The following is a 17,961-nucleotide window of genomic DNA, read 5'->3' as shown; positions in this document are numbered from 1 at the left end:
AAATCATGCATCCAGTTCATCAAACCTCCCAAAGCTACGGAGTGCTGTTCTTCTATCCAGAACCAACACAAATAATAAGGAATCTTTGCAAGAACATTGCAGGATTAGAAAATGTCACCCATATTTGATTCTCCTGTGTAATAGATTCATAGATTCATAGATATTAAGGTCAGAAGGGACCATTATGATCATTTAGTTTGAATTCCTGCACAATGCAGGCCACAGAATCTCACCCATCCACTCCTGCAATAAACCTCTCACCTATGTCTGGGCTATTGAAGTCCTCAAATCATGGTTTAAAGACGTCAAGGTGCAGAGAATCCTCCAGCAAGTGACCCGTGCCCCATGCTACAGAGGAAGGTGAAAAACCCCCAGGGCCTCTTCCAATCTGCCCTGGAGGAAAATTCCTTCCCGACCCCAAATATAGCGATCAGCTGAACCCTGAGCATGTGGGCAAGATTCACCAGCCAGATACCCAGGAAAGAATTCTCTGTAGTAACTCAGATTCCACCCCATCTAACATCCCATCACAGGCCATTGGGCCTATTTACTATGAATAGTTAAAGATCAATTAATTGCCAAAATCATGTTATCCCATCATACCATCTCCTCCATAAACTTATCGAGTTTAATCTTGAAGCCAGATAGGTCTTTTGCCCCCACTGCTTCCCTTGGAAGGCTATTCCAGAACTTCACTCCTCTGATGGTTAGAAACCTTCATCTAATTTCAAGTCTAAACTTCCCGATGGCCAGTTTATATCCATTTGTTCTTGTGTCCACATTGGTACTGAGCTTAAATAATTCCTCTCCCTATCCGGTATTTATCCCTCTGATATATTTAGAGAGAGCAATCATATCTCCCCTCAACCTTCTTTTGGTTAGGCTAAACAAGCCAAGCTCCTTGAGTCTCCTTTCATAAGACAGGTTTTCCATTCCTCGGATCATCCTAGTAGCCCTTCTCTGTACCTGTTCCAGTTTGAATTCATCCTTCTTAAACATGGGAGACCAGAACTGCACACAGTATTCCAGGTGAGGTCTCACCAGTGCCTTGTATAACAGTACTAAAACCTCCTTATCTCTACTGGAAATACCTCACCTGATGCATCCCAAGACCACATTAGCTTTTTTCACTGGCCACATCACATTGGTGGCTCATAGTCATCCTGTGGTCAACCAATACTCCAAGGTCCTTCTCCTCCTCCGTTACTTCTAATTGATGCGTCCCCAGCTTATAACTAAAATTCTTGTTATTAATCCCTAAATGCATGACCTTGCACTTCTCACTATTAAATTTCATTCTATTACTATTACTCCAGTTTACAAGGTCATCCAGATCCTCCTGTAGGATATCCCGGTCTCTCTCTAAATTGGCAATACCTCCCAGCTTTGTATCATCCGCAAACTTTATTAGCACACTCCCACCTTTTGTGCCGAGGTCAGTAATAAAAAGATTAAATAAGATTGGTCCCAAAACCGATCCCTGAGGAACTCCACTGGTAACCTCTCTCCAGTCTGACAGTTCACCTTTCAGTATGATCCCCTGTAGTCTCCCTTTTAACCAATTCCTTATCCACCTTTCAATTTTCATATTGATCCCCATCTTTTCCAATTTAACTAACAATTCCCCATGTGGCACCGTATCAAACGCCTTACTGAAATTTAGGTAAATTAGATCCACTGCATTTCTTTTGTCTAATAAATCTGTTACTTTCTCAAAGAAGGAGATCAGGTTGGTTTGGCAAGATCTACCTTTTGTAAAACCATGTTGTATTTTGTCCTAGGGTTTGTAATGTTTGTTTGCAATATACAATTCAGCCACTAGGTGTCACTGCTCGCTGTATAGCGTTCCAAACTAGGTGTGGTCCCCTGGCAAACAAGGGAGACAAAGCTGGGATTCAAGCTGCATAGAAGCCCCTTTGTTTTGCACTATAGCTGCAGATGATTTCTTTACTCAACACCTCCTGTTTAGGACAGACCATGAGACCGTATATTGTGACATCTGTGCTCCCAGCTATTAGGGCTGCCAATTTTGGTTGGACGCATTTCTGGAGGTTTCATCACATGACATAATCTTTAATTAAAGATTAATCTTTGAATCCTGGAGACTCCAGAACAATCCTGGAAGGTTGGCAACCCCAACAAACTGAGGCTGTTATAGCAGTAGTGCTCAAAAACAAACAAAAAATCCAGCCACCCACCAACAGCAGAGATAGTTAGCAAAGAGACAGAGCCACCTAATCTTCAGGTTCTCGCTCTGTGTTCAAGTACTCTGCCTTTCCTGCTCTCTGCGTGGAAAACAGGACACTTTAAAAAACACGTACACACAAATTCCACTTTATAGTAAGTAGGCTTCGAAGGATTAGATTTTTACTGGTAAACGTCAATAAACATTGATTGCACCGCACACACACTAACCCATGAAAATATATTTCCTTCTATAATAATCTAAATGTACAGGTAGGTGAAGTAAGCAAAATGCTGTTTGAGAACTTAAGAGTCAAAACTGAGTGATTTAGACTTTTGAATTAGGCTGGTTACAAAGAGACTAGCAAATGAACAGTAAAAACAGGTATGATTTGTTGAATTAAGGATATTTCCTTTGTATAGTTTGATACGTGATATTGACAATTTATTTACATGGTTTATAAAGCCTTAACTGTTGAATCTCAATGTCTAAATAATTGTCTGACCTCTCCCCAGCATTTCATGCAACTGTAAATGTAAACTGTAAATGTAAATTGTAAATGAAAATGTAAATTGATACAAAGAGAAAAAATGCTTAAAAATATGTTGATATTATCCATCAAAATTATAAAAATCTAATTCGACCAAGCTGAATAATAAGCAACACCATCAGTACATGCCATTGTATCTGTCTGCTCCTTGTTGAGTGATGCTTAACATCCAGGGGCATAAGAAGTACTCCTGGGAGAATTCTGCACCAAAAAAATTAAAATTCTGTACCAAAAAATGAGAAATTCTGTGCACAATATTTTAAAATTCTGCATATTTTATTTGTCAAAACAACACTATATAATCATGCCAGTTTCAATTATTTTGGTAATTTATTTCAAAATACCTGTCAGTAAGTATGTCTGTAACAGTACAGACAAAAAGAAAAGGAGTACTTGTGGCGCCTTAGAAACTAATCAATTTATTTGAGCATAAGCTTTCGTGAGCTGCCACAAGTCCTCCTTTTCTTTTTGCGGATACAGACTAACACGGCTGCTACTCTGAAACCTGTCATAGTACAGACAAAAAAATTCCTCCAGAAGTAGAGAGTTAAAAAAACCCCTATGACAACCAGTTCCTGTTTCTCTGCCCCCTCCGCCCCAGAGACCTGCCATGGACGCCCAAGGATCCAGAGGGAGAAACAGCCTGATGCTGGGTCCCGGGCTCATGGGGAGTTCCCTGCACACCCCCTCTTTCCTTCAGGGCCTGCGGGGAACTGCTGCTGCCAGGAACCCTCCAGCTCCTTCCCTCTCCCGCCCCCGGCAGTGTCTTCTATTTGTGAGCTGGGCTCTGCTGGGTCCAGCGGCCCCTAGTGGCAGTCAGCAGCTCTGCAGCCCATTTCTGAAGGGGGGAAAAGGAAAGTCTGCACACACAACATTAATTTCTGCACAAATTCTGCATTACGCAGTGGTGCAGAATTCCCACAGGAGTAAAAAAGAATGCACTCTCCACCAGCTACTTAAACTTGTCTCCTAAAAACAGACATTGTTTTTAATACTGCCTGAAAAACACAGGCTGCAGTTTTAAACACGTTCCAACATTTTTTTCAAATTAGTATAATTCTTTATTATTATTTCTGTCACTGTGGTGCCTAGAGAAGCAGCTAGGAAGCACACAGAATCTGACCCAAAACTCACTGCAATCAACAGAAGGATTTCTACTGGCCTCCATGGGCTTTGAATCAGGCCCTAATAAAGTACAGAGACGACGGCTCTGGAAACCCCTTAGACAGAGCAGAAGAATTTCGTTCTCATTTGAGAGGCTCTGATGATCTCCTCCCTGTTTGTAAAGTAACTGGAGTTAACTTTGCTCTGCTGTCTTGTTTGTTCCCCTGCATCAGGGATGGCTTGTTGATCAGGAAGAGCATTTGCAAGGCAGCATCATTGTTTGGTCGCGGGGAAAAGAGAGCAGCGTCCTTCTCTCCGTGGTTTGGAGGAAGCAGAGTGTGACAGATCAGGGGCTCCACCAGCCAGGGCACTATGGGAGCCGCCGAGGGGAGACATTACATGCTTAAAGTTTTATACCTAGAAGATTTTAAGCGTTTGACATTTTTAAGATGTTTACAAGACCCCACCCTCTCTCAACCCCCCAGTGCTCTTTCCCTGTTATGTCCAGTCCCATCGTCCCACGCACTGCTTGGCCACGTCTACTGTGATCCTGCACACCCCACCCTGGGACCCTACCCACCCTCAGCAATGACCAGCCTTTCCAGGCCTTCCTGTGGCCTGGCAAGATCTCCCAGGCACCTGTTCTCTGCCACTCCTCATGCTCCCCAGTAGCTGCCATCTCGTTCAGGCCCTTGGCCTTCTTCCAAGCATCCCTCCATCTCCCCCATTATTCTTCCCTCCTCTCTATCTGCTCCTCCAGCTGTCTGCTTGATCCCACCCACATCTCTTCTAGTCCCTACCTGCACACATCTGTCCCGCACACACACACACATTCCCTCTATGGCTCCCCAGACCCTTTCAATCCATTACGTGTCCCCCATGCCCACTCTCATTTGCCCACATTTCACACTCTCTACCCCCTTTCAATTTGTTGGTAACCGGACCCCAAGACCCCGCCCCCATCACTTACTCCTCTCCGCCCCATCCCTGTCACTCCCTGGATTGTCTCCACCTCCCTCTCCCACCCCCACCCCCCAACTGGGCTCCCTCTGCTTTGGGGCTGGGATGGGAGCTACTGCAGCCTGACAAGGAGCCTGCTTGCAGTGAGGAGGCAGCCCCGGCTGAGCAGGGACTGGTGTGGGTTAATAATCTGGCTAACCGGACTTTTGGGTCCGGTCAGTATACCTGACTGGACACTTCAAGGTTCCCTTTTCGACCGGACTTTCCAGTCGAAAACTGGGCACCTGGCAACCCTATGCCCACGGGGTCTCCTGCATCACCCTCCATGGCCCACCAGTGTCCTGCATCCCCCTCCACTTGCCCCTTCTGCAGAGCCCCACAGTCCAAGATCAGAGAGCCCAACTCCATGCTAATGCTTGATGTGCCCCTTACCTCCAGTCGACCGCCCTTCCAATCCTCTCCCTCTCCCCCCATGCCCTCCTTCTGGATTCCTGCCCCCTGGATCCGCCCCTGCTTACCTTCCCCCTGTCCATGACCCCCAGCGCTGGCTCACTCCAACAGTGACTGCAGCAAAGGCTGGAGTCAGCAGAAGGTCAGTTTAAATTATAAATGTTTACGTTATTTCTACTGTAAATAGTGCTCTCTGTGCATGTCAAACCAGCTCTTTATAACTTGGGAATTCCGCAAATACCACCCCACCCCAAAATCAACTCAAAAGCACCTCTCCCCCAGCAAGGCCAATAAAACAAACAGGGAGGCTGGACACCAAACCCTTCTGGAGACAGGATGAGTTCGCCTCCCTCAACCATCCCCCCTCAAAAAAGAAAGAATTAGGGCATTTTCCAGTGACAGAGACACTTTTGAGACACCGTAACTTTCAAATCTCTCTCTGAATTTCACCAAACTTCCCAAAAATTCCCATCCCAGGGATGAGATGTGGCAGGTGGAATGTTGGGGGGCTCTGTGTCTTTTTTGAGAAAGCTGGGACGTGGAGGGGAGTATTTTAAAAAGTCAGATTTAAAGGGGGGAAATCTAAGTTCGGCTTTACCTGTGGGTCAATTCCTGCTGCTTCGTAATGAAGTATCCTGAAAGGAGGCCTAGAAGTAAATAAGAGTGGGAATGAATAGGGAAACGGACACCAGGCCTTATTCTCCACAGTCTTGCACCTTGCGTCATCATTTACACCTTTGCAAGACGATTGTATTATTATTATTGAATTCCTGCAGCTCCCAGGAGCCCCAGTCATGGACCAGAACGCCATTGTGCTAGGAACAAACAATTATATCGTGTTCCTTTGTAATCTGGTAGCATTTCACATCCACTCAGCGGTAGTATTAATCATCAATCAGGGTGCAAGGCACTGGAGAATCAACCCACACGGCCAAAGCAAGAGCTAGCTAGAGTCCAAGCCTTGTCCACATTCAGCAAGAGCCCTAACTCAGCCATTAGTGCCTGGTAGTGGCACAAGTGGGGATTCACCCACGAAAGCTCATGCTCCAATACATCTGTTAGTCTATAAGGTGCCACAAGACTCTTTGCCGCTTTTAATTAACACAAAAGAAAAGGAGGACTAGTGGCACCTTAGAGACTAACCCATTTATTTGAGCATAAGCTTTCATGAGCTACAGCTCACTTCATCGGATGCATTCGAAAGCTTATGCTCAAACAAATGGGTTAGTCTCTAAGGTGCCACTAGTCCTCCTTTTCTTTTTGCGAATACAGACTAACACGGCTGCTACTCTGAAACCCTCAATTAACACACTTTGCCTTTATGCGGTGTAATTGTAGCCCTGTCGGGGGCAGGATATTACGGAGACAAGGTGGGTGAGGTCATATCTTTTATTGGACCAACTTCAGCTGGTGAGAGAGAGACCAGCTTTCCAGCCACACAGAGCTCTTTGTCGGGTCTGGGAAAGGAATTCCCAGCCTCAGAGCAGAATGCAAGGTGGAACAGATTGTTTAGGGTAAGTCGTTAGCACATATTGTCAGGGACCATTCAGCATAGCGTGGCCCGTTAACACCTCTTCAGTCATAGGACAAAAGGGGGTCAGTGGGTTACAGACGGCTGTAACAAGCCATAAATCCAGTGTTCTAGAACAAAAGTTCGTCCAAGAAAAGATGTAATAATTTTATTAATGTAAGCAGTGTCAGGATGAGCTCCACCCTGACATCTGGTGGTGAGGTGTGGCAAGTTGTGGAAAAGAACTTCAGGGGACGATCTCATTTGCATAGTAGCTCACGAAAGCTCATGCTCAAATAAATTGGTTAGTCTCTAAGGTGCCACAAGTACTCCTTTTCTTTTTGCGAATACAGACTAACACGGCTGTTCCTCTGAAACCTCCCTAGAATGAGGCCATAGCTGCCCAAATGGTCACTTTGGCTGCTGTGGGATCCTCAGTGTTTCTGTTATTGGGGCAGGAAGAATAAATTGTTATTACCCTGATTATGGGAACTGTGCTTGGAACTGTACTGGGCCTTTTGTTATGATGGAGGGACTCACCATCAACTAAGTAGCACTCGCTAGGCAAGGGTCATGGGTTCCAAAACTCTGTGAATTGAGAGAGGCTGGGGACAAGTATTAATACTTGGTGGCATGGGCCCCTTAGTGAGGGTCTTACATGCTAATTGCACTTCCTCCTCTCTCCACTGTAGAATATCAGAGCTAATTTTGATTTCATTAGAAATCTAGTTACAGGCTGCTGAGCTCACTTTGGGCTAATGGTGCACCAACACTGAGGCTCCCCTACTACAAGCTGAATTCACCAAAGAGCTAAACTGACTAAGAGCTGAAATCACTGAGCGTTGTGTTAAGTAGTGGGGGAGCCTGAAGATATATTGTGGCGCAGTTTGTGGGACGGCTGGAGTGCCTTGTGGACAGGCTGGTAGAGCAGTTCATAGGACAGTGGGAGCAGCTGGTGGGATGCAGAGCGGTTCGTGGAACGGCTGGACGGCGGGAGCTGCATGTGGGCCGCAGAGCGGAGCTGAGCGAAGCAGTTTGTGGGGTGGCTGGCGGAGCAGAGCGAAGGCCTATGGAGCTGTGGGGCGGTCAGCTTCAGATCATGTAAGGTGCCTCTTACCTCTGCCCCCATCTCCACCCAGGTTGGGAGGTAAAGCTCTGTAGATAAACTTTCGAACTCTGGGGCTGCCCTGACCATGGACAGAGACTTTTGGGTCATTGGACTTTTGGGACTTTGGGTGATTTGGGGTTGCTGGACTCAAGAACCAAAGGGAAAGGGGCATGCCCCAATTTGCTTGGAGTGGGTTTTTTGCTCATGGGTTGTGTTATGAATCCTGTTGGTGGTGTTTCCCCAACATAATGGCACATTGTTTCTCTCTGTTATTAAAAGGCTTTTTGCTACACTCAGACTATGTGTTTGCGAGAGGGGAAGTACTGCCTTTTGGAGGCGCCCAGCGGGGGTGGTATATATTTGTCCCAGGTCACTGGGTGGGGGCTCGAGCCGGTTTGCATTGTGCTATTGCAATGGACCCCCTAGATATTGAACCCGGCCCTTGTTGCTGCCAACTCTGATGGGCAGAAGGGTTACATTAAGATAATGTTGAAATAAAAAGGAAACGGTACAGAGTTCAACCATAAAAGTTTCTGGTTATCAGGGAATAAGGTACAGATTATCAAGGGGTGCGAAATTCGGTTAGGAGCTGGTGGCGTAAGGAATACATAATCTGCAATCTCCCTGATTGGGGGTAAAAGTTTAACCGGTCAAAGCACAGACATTGAGATATGGGGGTATGTTGTCCATATGGTGGCTATGTTCAGGTGTGGAGTATAATGAGCGGATACAATGATGGGGATGGATCTACCCTCATTTGGTGGGATTTAATGTTCATTGAGTTTATGGTTCCAGTTCATACGGTCCAATGGAAAAAGCCTCTCAGTCCCTTTCCCATAGTGGATGCACGATGTCGTTATTACTTCGCCCACCTTGTCTCTATAGTTTGCCTTTGTCCAGCCTGAGGGGTCAGCACCAGTTTGGCTGCACAGATAGATGAGTCCGAGCTATTCCCAAATGGAGCCAGAGCCTTCAGTGACAGGCACTTTCGACATGCAGGTAGATAAACTGGACAGCCAGATACAAATGGAGAGTGGAGAAATGCTTAGATGTGGGGCACTTCTAACGTTGTAGTTAGGTAAATAAGAACTGGACTTTGTACAGAAGATGTAAGAGAGGGAGCCGGGTTACTTCTGTAAAGTTGCTGGAATCAGTTCTCCCCCCATTTACATGGGTGCAAATCTGACCGTGACAAAGACTGAACAGGCCCTGAGATGCGGCAGGAGTGGTTTCCTGTAAATGTGAGCAGAGAGCAGTCACCCACAGCAAGGCAAGATAAGAGCAAACACGGGAAGCCCCTGCGTATGACAGCACTCGGATATTGCCCTGGCCGGGGATGGGCTTTGGATGGGGGATTTTACCTGAAGGATAATCTGGGACTTGCATCAGGGGAACATGGTGCAGCAAGAGTGGAAGAGCTGGTATAGAAAGGGCTCAAGTTCTTATATCGCCATGTCAGCCCCAGCTCGGCCTCCTCCCCAAAAGCTCCCCCCCCGCACTCCACCCCCACTGTGCCCAAGGCCCCACTTGGCCTCTTCCCCAGAGGGCCCCCCCACGCCTGCTGCTTGCACCTCTCCATTCCCTCCCCCCAAACCCCTCCAGCTGCCGCTTGTGCCTCTCCGCCCCGTCCCCTGAGCTGGAAAGGGGCGAGCGGCAGGCAGGGGGGCCTCAGGGAAACAGGCGGAGCGGGGGACAGATGCGGTGCAGCATGGGCAGAACCCCAGGGGAAGAAGCCAAGGGGAGCAGGGCCTCAGAGCAGAGCAGGGGTGGAGCATGGGCGGGGCCCCGGTCCGCATGCCTGTGGCCCCCCCACTTCTCGGGAGCTTCCGCCGCGCTCCAAAGATGGCAGGGGGAGGGAGGGAGAAACTGATACTGGGAGTTGAGTCGGGGGGAGACTGGGCCTGGGTAAGGATGGGAGTGGGAGCCAAATGGGAGCCAGAGACAAGCTGGGCAAGAAGACTAGGACTGGGAACCAGGGAGGGAAATGGAGGGTGATGGCTGGGAGCCATGGGTGGGCAGGGAGACTGAGATAAGATGAGGAGCTGGGGGGAGACTGGAACCAGTGGGAAGGAGGGAGAAGGGAGACAGGTCTGAGGAGGAGCTGGGATGTGGGAGGAGAATTGGGACTGGCAGGGCAAAGGGACTGGGACAAAGAGCTGAGGGGGGCACTGAGATTGGATGAGTCCAGAGAGAAAGGCTGGGACTGAGAACCAGCGGGGTGTAAAATGTGTGTGGGCAGGTGTGATGGGGCATCTGCCCCACACTGGCCCATAAGGGGTTAATAGAGACCTAGGGAGATTGCGCAGCAGGCGGCCAATCGGAGAGAGGCTGTGAGGAGCAGCCTGTCAGGGCTGGGCTGGCCCATATAAGAAGGGCTGCAGACGAGAGAGCAGCTTCAGTCACTCCCTGGAGCTTGAGGGGGGAGAACTGGCTCCCTTGCAGGCTGAAGGCAGAAAGCACCCTGGACCGACCAGTGCTGCAGGCAGAGACCCAGGGAGCTAAAGGCAGCTCCTGGCAGGCTGCAGGGATCTGCAGGCTGAGGCCACGGGGAAGTGGCCCAGGGAAATCTACTGAGGAGTCAGAGGGGATGCAGCAAGTGATGGCTATCTACAGGGTCTGTGGGCCGGGGCCTGGAGTACTGGGGTGCCGTGGAGGAAGTGGCCAAACATTGGGCTGCAGTTGCCACTTGGGGAAGTGGCTGGACAGTGGACTGCAGTTCCCCTGGAAGGGGGGAGCACTGAGTGTGGCAGAGCTGAAGGGCTGTGTCCTGGAGAGGGCATCGTGGTCCTGGGAATGACACAGGTCCAGGAGCAGAAGTGGCGGCGGTGAGACCTCACCAGAAGAAGGCACACTGGCTAGCAGAGCTAACCCCCAGGACAAGCCAGTAGGAGACACTGCAGTGGTGAGTCGCAAACTGTCAGAGGAGGACAACTGGGTGCTAGGATGGGGACAGAGACAAATCAGGGTGTTGAACTGGGACTGGTTGGGCAAGGAGAGCGGGGACAAGAGGGCAGGAGGACTGGGAATGGCTGGGTAAGGAGACCGGTAATGGGAGCAAGGGACAGACTGGGACTGGGAGCCAAGGAGGAAAAGAGTGGGAACTGGGAGCCAATGGGTGTGGGGAGACTGAGATCAGATAAGGAGCTGGGGAGGGGATTGGACCTAGCTGAGCATGGAGAGTGGGTCTGGGAACCAGTAGGACAAGGGAAGGAGGTGAGGGGGAGGAGGAGATTAGGACAAGGAGCTGGAAGGGGGGGGGGGGAAGCACTGAGATTGGATGAGGAGCCCGGGAAGGGAGACTGAGGGCGCCTTTGGGTTGTGCAATGTTGTGGGGGGGAGGGGGCAGAGTGAGTGGGGGAAGGGTGGAACTGGGGCTGGTTGGGCAAGGAGTGGAAGTAAGAGTGGAGGCCAGAGGGAGACTGAGAATGGGATGGGGAGTCCAAAAGGGTGACTCTAGGACCAGGACCAGGCAGAAGGGGCCAAGCTTGAGGGGAATGGGCAGAAGAGTCTGTACCCACTAAAGAACACACCTTTCCAGAGCCTGGAATGGAAGATTCCTTCTTCTCACCATTCCTCTGCTGTCAGCAAATATCTGCAAACCTCACTGGCAAAGTGTTCAATCCCCAGCGAGAGCTGGTCCACATAGAGGATGACAACCTACTACTGCTGTCACTTTCTACTTTAGCTCAAGTGGCATGGATCTGTACAGTAGAGCTAAAGGTTCCGACCATGCACATTTCAATGTGATGCCACGTGATGGAATTTCTGGGATTTTTATTTTTTTTAGAAAAACCTGAGAAATGACACACACAAAACTTGTTAAAAACATTAGTAAGGTTGCAGAGTTGTGTGCGCAAAAGTTAGAATATGCCAGAATTTAGGTTGCCAGGGCAACCTTATTCTCCTCCCCCTGTGCATTTTGATACGATCTTTAATTACATGACCACATTCTATTTGTTTCTACAGGACCCTCGCCTCACTCAGTGCATAGGCTGGACCTGCTCTGGGGATGAATCAGGATCTGCAGTGAAGGAGGCTGTTGTCTGAAGGACCCTCCCTCACTGCGTGTTCCTCATTTTCTGAGTGCTTGACTTGAGGCCCTGGGGTATGATTTGCAGAAGTGCTGAGCACTCAGCTACAACTGAAGTCAATGGAAGATGTGCTTTGAACTAGGGCTGTTGATTAATCGCAGTTAACTCACGCAATTAACTCCAAAAAATTAATTGTGATAAATTGCAGTTTTAATCACACTGTTAAACAGAATACCAATTGAAATTTATTAAATATTTTGGATGTTTTTCTACGTTTTCATATATATTGATTTCAATTACAACACAGAATACAAAGTGTGTATTATTTTTTATTACAAATATTTGCACTGTAAAAATGATAAACAGAAGAAATTGTATTTTTCAATTCACCTCATACAAGTACTGTAGTGTAATCTTTGTCATGAAAGTTGAACTTACAAATGTAGATTTTTTGTTACATAACTACACTCAAACAAAACAATGTAAAACTTTAGATCCTACAAGTCCACTCAGACCTAGTTCTTGTTCAGCCAGTCGCTCAGTCAAACAAGTTTGTTTACATTTGCAGGAGGTAATGCTGCCCTCTTCTTTATGTTACCAGAAAGTGAGAACAGACATTTGCCTGGCACTTTTGTAGCTGGCATTGCAAGGTATTTACATGCAAGATAGGCTAAATATTCGTATGCCCCTTCATGCTTTACCACCATTCCACAGGACATGTTTCCATGCCGATGACGCTCGTTAAAAAAATAATATGTTAATTAAATTTGTGACTGAACCCCTTGGGGGAGAATTGCATGTCCCCTGCTCTGTTTTATCCGCATTCTGCCATATATTTCATGTTCTAGCAGTCTCGGATGATGACACAGCACATGTTGTTCATTTTAAGAACACTTTCACTACAGATTTGACAAAATGCAAAGAGGGCACCAATGTGAGATTTCTAAAGATAGCTACAGCACTCGACCAAAGGTTTAAGAATCTGAAGTGCCTTCCAAAATCTGAGAGGGATGAGGTGTGAAGCGTGCTTTCAGGTCTTAAAAGAGCAACACTGATACGGAAACTACAGAACCCAAACCACCAAAAAAGAAAATCAACCTTCTGCTGGTGGCATCTGACTCAGATGGTGAAAATGAACATGCATCAGTCTGCACTGCTTTGGATTGTTATCAAGCAGAATCCGTCATCAGTATGGACGCATGTCCTCTGGAATGGTGGCTGAAGCATGAAGGGACATATGAATCTTTAGCACATCTGGCACATAAATATCTTGCGACGCTGGCTACAACAGTGCCATGCGAACGCCTGTTCTCACTTTCAGGGGATATTGTAAACAAGAAGGAGGCAGCATTATCTCCTGCAAATGTAAACAAACTTGTTTGCCTGAGTGATTGGCTGAACAAGGAGTAGGACTGAGCGGACTTGCAGGCTCTAAAATTTTACATTGTTTTATTTTTGAATGCAGTTTTTTTGTACGTAATCCTACATTTAAGTTCAACTTTCATGACAGCGATTGCGCTACAGTACTTGTATTAGGTGAACTGAAAAATACTATCTCTTTTGGTTTTTTACAGTGCAAATACTTGTAACCAAAAATAAATATAAAATGAGCACTGCACACTTTTTATTTTCTGTTGTAATTGAAATCAATATATTTGAAAATGTAGAAAACATTCAAAAATATGTAAACACATGATATTCTATTGCTTCACAGTGCTATTACTCGCAATTAATTTTTTTAAATCATGTGATTAATTGTGATTTTAATTGCTTGACAGCCCTACTTAGAGCATTACAGAGCTAATGTTAAGTACTCTGAAAAAATCAGGTCCTAGGAGTCTCAAACTGAGCACCCAAAATTAGCGAACACTTTTGACCTGAATATCTCTGTTCTCCATTTGTAAAATGGGTTTAATACCCCCGCACCTCACAGGGTTTTGTGAAGATAGATTAATGTTTGTGAAACACTCGGATACTAGAGTAGTGACATCCTAGAAAATCCCATGAGGAAATATATAATTCTGCCTTCAAAAAGCAAGGATTGAATAGTGGTCAATTAAAAAAGACTAGGAGCCACACATTGAGCAGCAAGGAGAAAACAAAGTACTGAATAGCTACTGATTGACTGAGCACCGTCCATCCTGTGCACTGAATGAGGCAGAGGTCCTGAGGAAAAAACAGAATGTGATCCTGTAACTAAAGACTCTCGTAATGCATATGCACAAGCAGGTCAAATTGAGATTGCCCAGGCAACCTTAGTTCTGGCATTTCCTAACTTTTGAGTACTTGACTTTGCAACCTTAATAATGTTCCTTTAATATTTGTGTGTGTGTAAGTAATGTTTGTTTTTTGGGGGGCTGAGTGAAACCTCACTGAAGGTAGAAGAGCTGCCTCTTCATTGAGGATAAGTGTAAAAACAATCAAGCTTCTTTCTACAATAGATAGCTGAAGCAATAGAAGCCGCCACTCAAAAGACAGGCCACGCCCAAAGCTGGTCAGGAATCTGAGCTATATGGGTGGAGGAGTTTGAATGCAAATGCAGGGGGCGAGGTATTCTTGGAGGGAGATCTGTGTGTGAGAGAAGGAGCAGAAACACCACAGACGTATACAGATGGCAGCAAGGAAGCCCCAGAGACAGACAGACAGAAGCACTTTGTAGTGTGAACCTAGGAAAAAGCAAAGAACAAGAGAGCTTTGTGGGCGCAGTACTGGCTGGAAAGAGGCTTGGGACTATAAGCAAATGGAATCAAACAGCTGGAGACAGTTTGATTCCCAGTGTTCAGGGGAATAGGACTTTGTACATTCTTGTAAATAAACAGGATTGCATCATGGACATACCAGACTACATCAATTTCTCCTCCTAACAGAAATAACCCACAAGACCCAGAATATTGATTATTCACTTGAGTCCAAAGGGGTAATTATTATCTATTTGGAGGGCACAGTTATGAGTATGAATCTGTTCCTTTCTGTCAACTGTCCTGCAGAACAGGTCCAGATACTACATACTGTGTTTTGACCTTGGAGCTATGTGCAGATGTGGTCGCCCCATCTCAAAAAAGATATATAGGAATTGGAAAAGATTCAGAAAAGGGCAACAAAAATGATTAGGGTATGGAACAGCTTCCGTATAAGGAGAGATTAGTAAGACTGGAACTTTTCAGCTTGGAAAAGAGACTACTAAGGGGGGATATGACAGAGGTCTATAAAATCATGACTGGTGTGGAGAAAGTAAATAAGGACGTGTAATTTACTCCTTCTCATACCACAAGAACGAGGGGTCACCCAATGAAATTAATAGGCAGCAGGTTTAAAACAAATAAAAGGAAGTATTTTTTCACACAATGCACAGTCAACCTGTGGAACTCCTTGCCAGGGGATGTTGTGAAGGCCAAGACTATGACAGGGTTCAAAAAAACTAGATAAATTCATGGAGGATAGGTCCATCAATGACTATTAGCCAGGATGGGCAGGAATGGTGTCCCTAGCCTCTGTTTGCCAGAAGCTGGGAATGGGCGACGGGATGGATCACTTGATGATTACCTGTTCTGTTCATTCCCTCTAGGGCACCTGGCATTGGCCACTGTCGGAATACAGGATACTGGGCTAGATGGACCTTTGGTTTGACCCAGTGTGATGATGTTGACATAATCTGGGACCGCATAGATTATTGTTTCAACCAAGCTCCTGTAGTGGCAACAAAGCTTGTATAAGGGGAGTCAAATAAGTTGTCTAGGAAAAGGTTATGGTTTGCTGGTTATGATTATGCTGTCTATATGTGTGTATAATTTTTGTAGTTAAAGTTATGAATAGTGGCTCTCTACTGTCTGTATTTCAAACTTATACTATGCTTCTGCGTGACACCCCAGACAAGTTGGTGTCAGCTCTGCCTAGCCTGCCTGATGGCCCATTAAGGACCATCAGCTACACAATTGACCCATTGAGAGAAGGCAGACAGGCCTTGTGACTCAGCAAACTATGCAGGGACTTGCCCATGTGACTCCAAACTCCATTTTGCTGTAATTTTCCACAGTAAGAACAAAGAGGTGTTCTTACACTTATAAAAGGCTGATGCCTCATCTCCATCTTGTCTTTAATCCTGCTTCATACCTCTGGAGGAACTTTGCTACGCTGAAGCTCTGAACAAAGGACTGAAAGACCCATCCCAGCTGTGGATGTTCTCCAGAGACTTGATTTGAACCTGCAGTTTATTCCATCACTGCTACAAGCCTGAACCAAGAACTTTGCCATGACTGTATGTAACTGATTCCATTTAACCAGATCTAGCTATCATCTGCATCTTTTCCCTTTTATGAATTAACCTTTAGATTTTAGATTCTAAAGGACTGGCAACAGCGTGATTTGTGGGTAAGATCTGATTTGTATATTGACCTGAGTCTGGGGCTTGGTCCTTTGGGATCGAGAGAACCTTTTTGCTTTTCTTGGGGTATTGGTTTTCATAACCATTCATCCCCATAACGAGTGGCACTGATGGTGATACTGGAAAACTGGAGTATCTAAGGAAATTGCTTGTGTGACTTGTGGTTAGCCAGGGGGGTAAAACCAAAGTCGTCTCTGTCTGGCTGGTTTGGTTTGCCTTAGAGTAGGGTTACCATACGTCCGTATTTTCCCAGACATGTCCGGCTTTTTGGTTCTTAAATCGCCATCCGGGAGGAATTTTTAAATATCTAAAAATGTCCAGGATTTTGCCATTATTATTTTTCCACAAAGAAGAGTTGATTATTCAAGAGAGTGAATGCTGATCATTTGAGAAAGTTCCCGCTTTTTCCCCCAGCGCTTGCACCATGAAACAGCTGTTTTGCGCGGCTGGGGGGGGGGTGGGGGAACACGGTGCACTGCGGTGAGGAGGCAGGGCCAGGGTGGGGATTTGGGGAAGGGGTCCAATGGGGCAGGGAGGGGGCAAAATTGGGGAGGGGACTTTGGGGAAGGGGTTGGAATGGGGGCAGGGAAGGGGTAGGGTTGGGGTGGGGGGCGCGAGCAAATACTCCCCCCCCTCCCCCCGGAGTGTCCTCTTTTTTGAATGTTCAAATATGGTAACCCTACCTTAGAGGTGGAAAAACCCCATCCTGGGGCTGTAACTGCCCTGCTTGAAGCAATTTGTCCTGAATTGGCACTCTCCGTTGGGTCCCACCAGAACCAGCCTGGTTACACCCAGGCTGGCCATTCTTATGTTCTGGTACCAACACTTGTACATTGCTGATTTCAGTGGGGCTTGTGTGTACACAGCTCAGGGTGGAATCTGGCCCATAGTATTTATTCCAAAGATAAACAAGAGCTGGCAAGAGCCAATGGGTTGTGCTTCCACCAGAAATGCAATTTACAATTTTCCTTTCGCTCAGACTGGAACGACCATGTTTTCCAAGCAGGTTCCAGTCCCGGCTCCAGCTTTGGCTGTGATTGATTTAGTCAGTGTGATTTTCCAAAAGCGATTAGTGGTTTGGGACGGGTTGATTAAGCTTAAGACACCTACCCCCTGAAAATCAGGCCCCGAGGGTGTCTCCAGTTGGACACCCAAAACCAGTGACCACTAGCCATAGTGGAAAATGGGGCCTACGTACGCTGTCTGCAACATGCTGATTTGTTACTTTATTATTTGTATTACAGTAGATCCCCCATGCTCCAACTAAGACGAGGGCCCCATTGCACAAGGCGCTGTACATAGTAAAACAGCCCCGGCCCCCACCTCCACAGAGCTCCCAAAACAAAGGGTGGGAAGAGGAACACACAGAGGTGAAATAATTTCTCCACGGTCAGGATTAGAACCCAGGTCTCGGACGTTTAACCAATGCTCTGTCCGTTAGAACACACTGCCTTCCGAGCTCTTCACTGGCTGGTTTTTGGTTACAATGTATAGTTCTTAAAATGCTCTGGCTAAAGAAGACTATTTGTACATAGCGTTTATTAATGTTTCATCCGCTTTGAAACAGGGAATGCAAGCACTCTGGTAAATGCATTGGCCATGTAGTTTCATTGTGGTATCTGTAATTATTCTATCGCCTTTACAGATATTCAACTCCTGCTCAGGGCGAGCAGTCCCTTTAC

General features: G+C 46.6%; 1 protein-coding gene across 5 annotated transcripts in view; it reads right to left on the bottom strand.

The window, feature by feature from the left end:
• Positions 1-17,961, bottom strand: part of TXNDC16 (thioredoxin domain containing 16) — an 87,342-nt gene that overhangs the window by 66,063 nt on the left and 3,318 nt on the right. The window contains exon 2 of one of the 5 annotated variants that reach the window (XM_048852153.2): positions 5,848-5,896. The exons of the other annotated variants lie outside the window; for them this stretch is intronic. The gene's annotated coding sequence lies outside the window, so the exon portion shown is untranslated. The remainder of the gene's footprint in view (positions 1-5,847; positions 5,897-17,961) is intronic. 5 annotated transcript variants of the gene reach the window in all.

This window comes from Caretta caretta, chromosome 6 (genome assembly GCF_965140235.1).
Source record: "Caretta caretta isolate rCarCar2 chromosome 6, rCarCar1.hap1, whole genome shotgun sequence".
Taxonomy (NCBI): domain Eukaryota; kingdom Metazoa; phylum Chordata; order Testudines; family Cheloniidae; genus Caretta; species Caretta caretta.
Note: the sequence above shows the minus strand (reverse complement) of the source record. Positions and strands in the feature narration are given on the sequence as shown.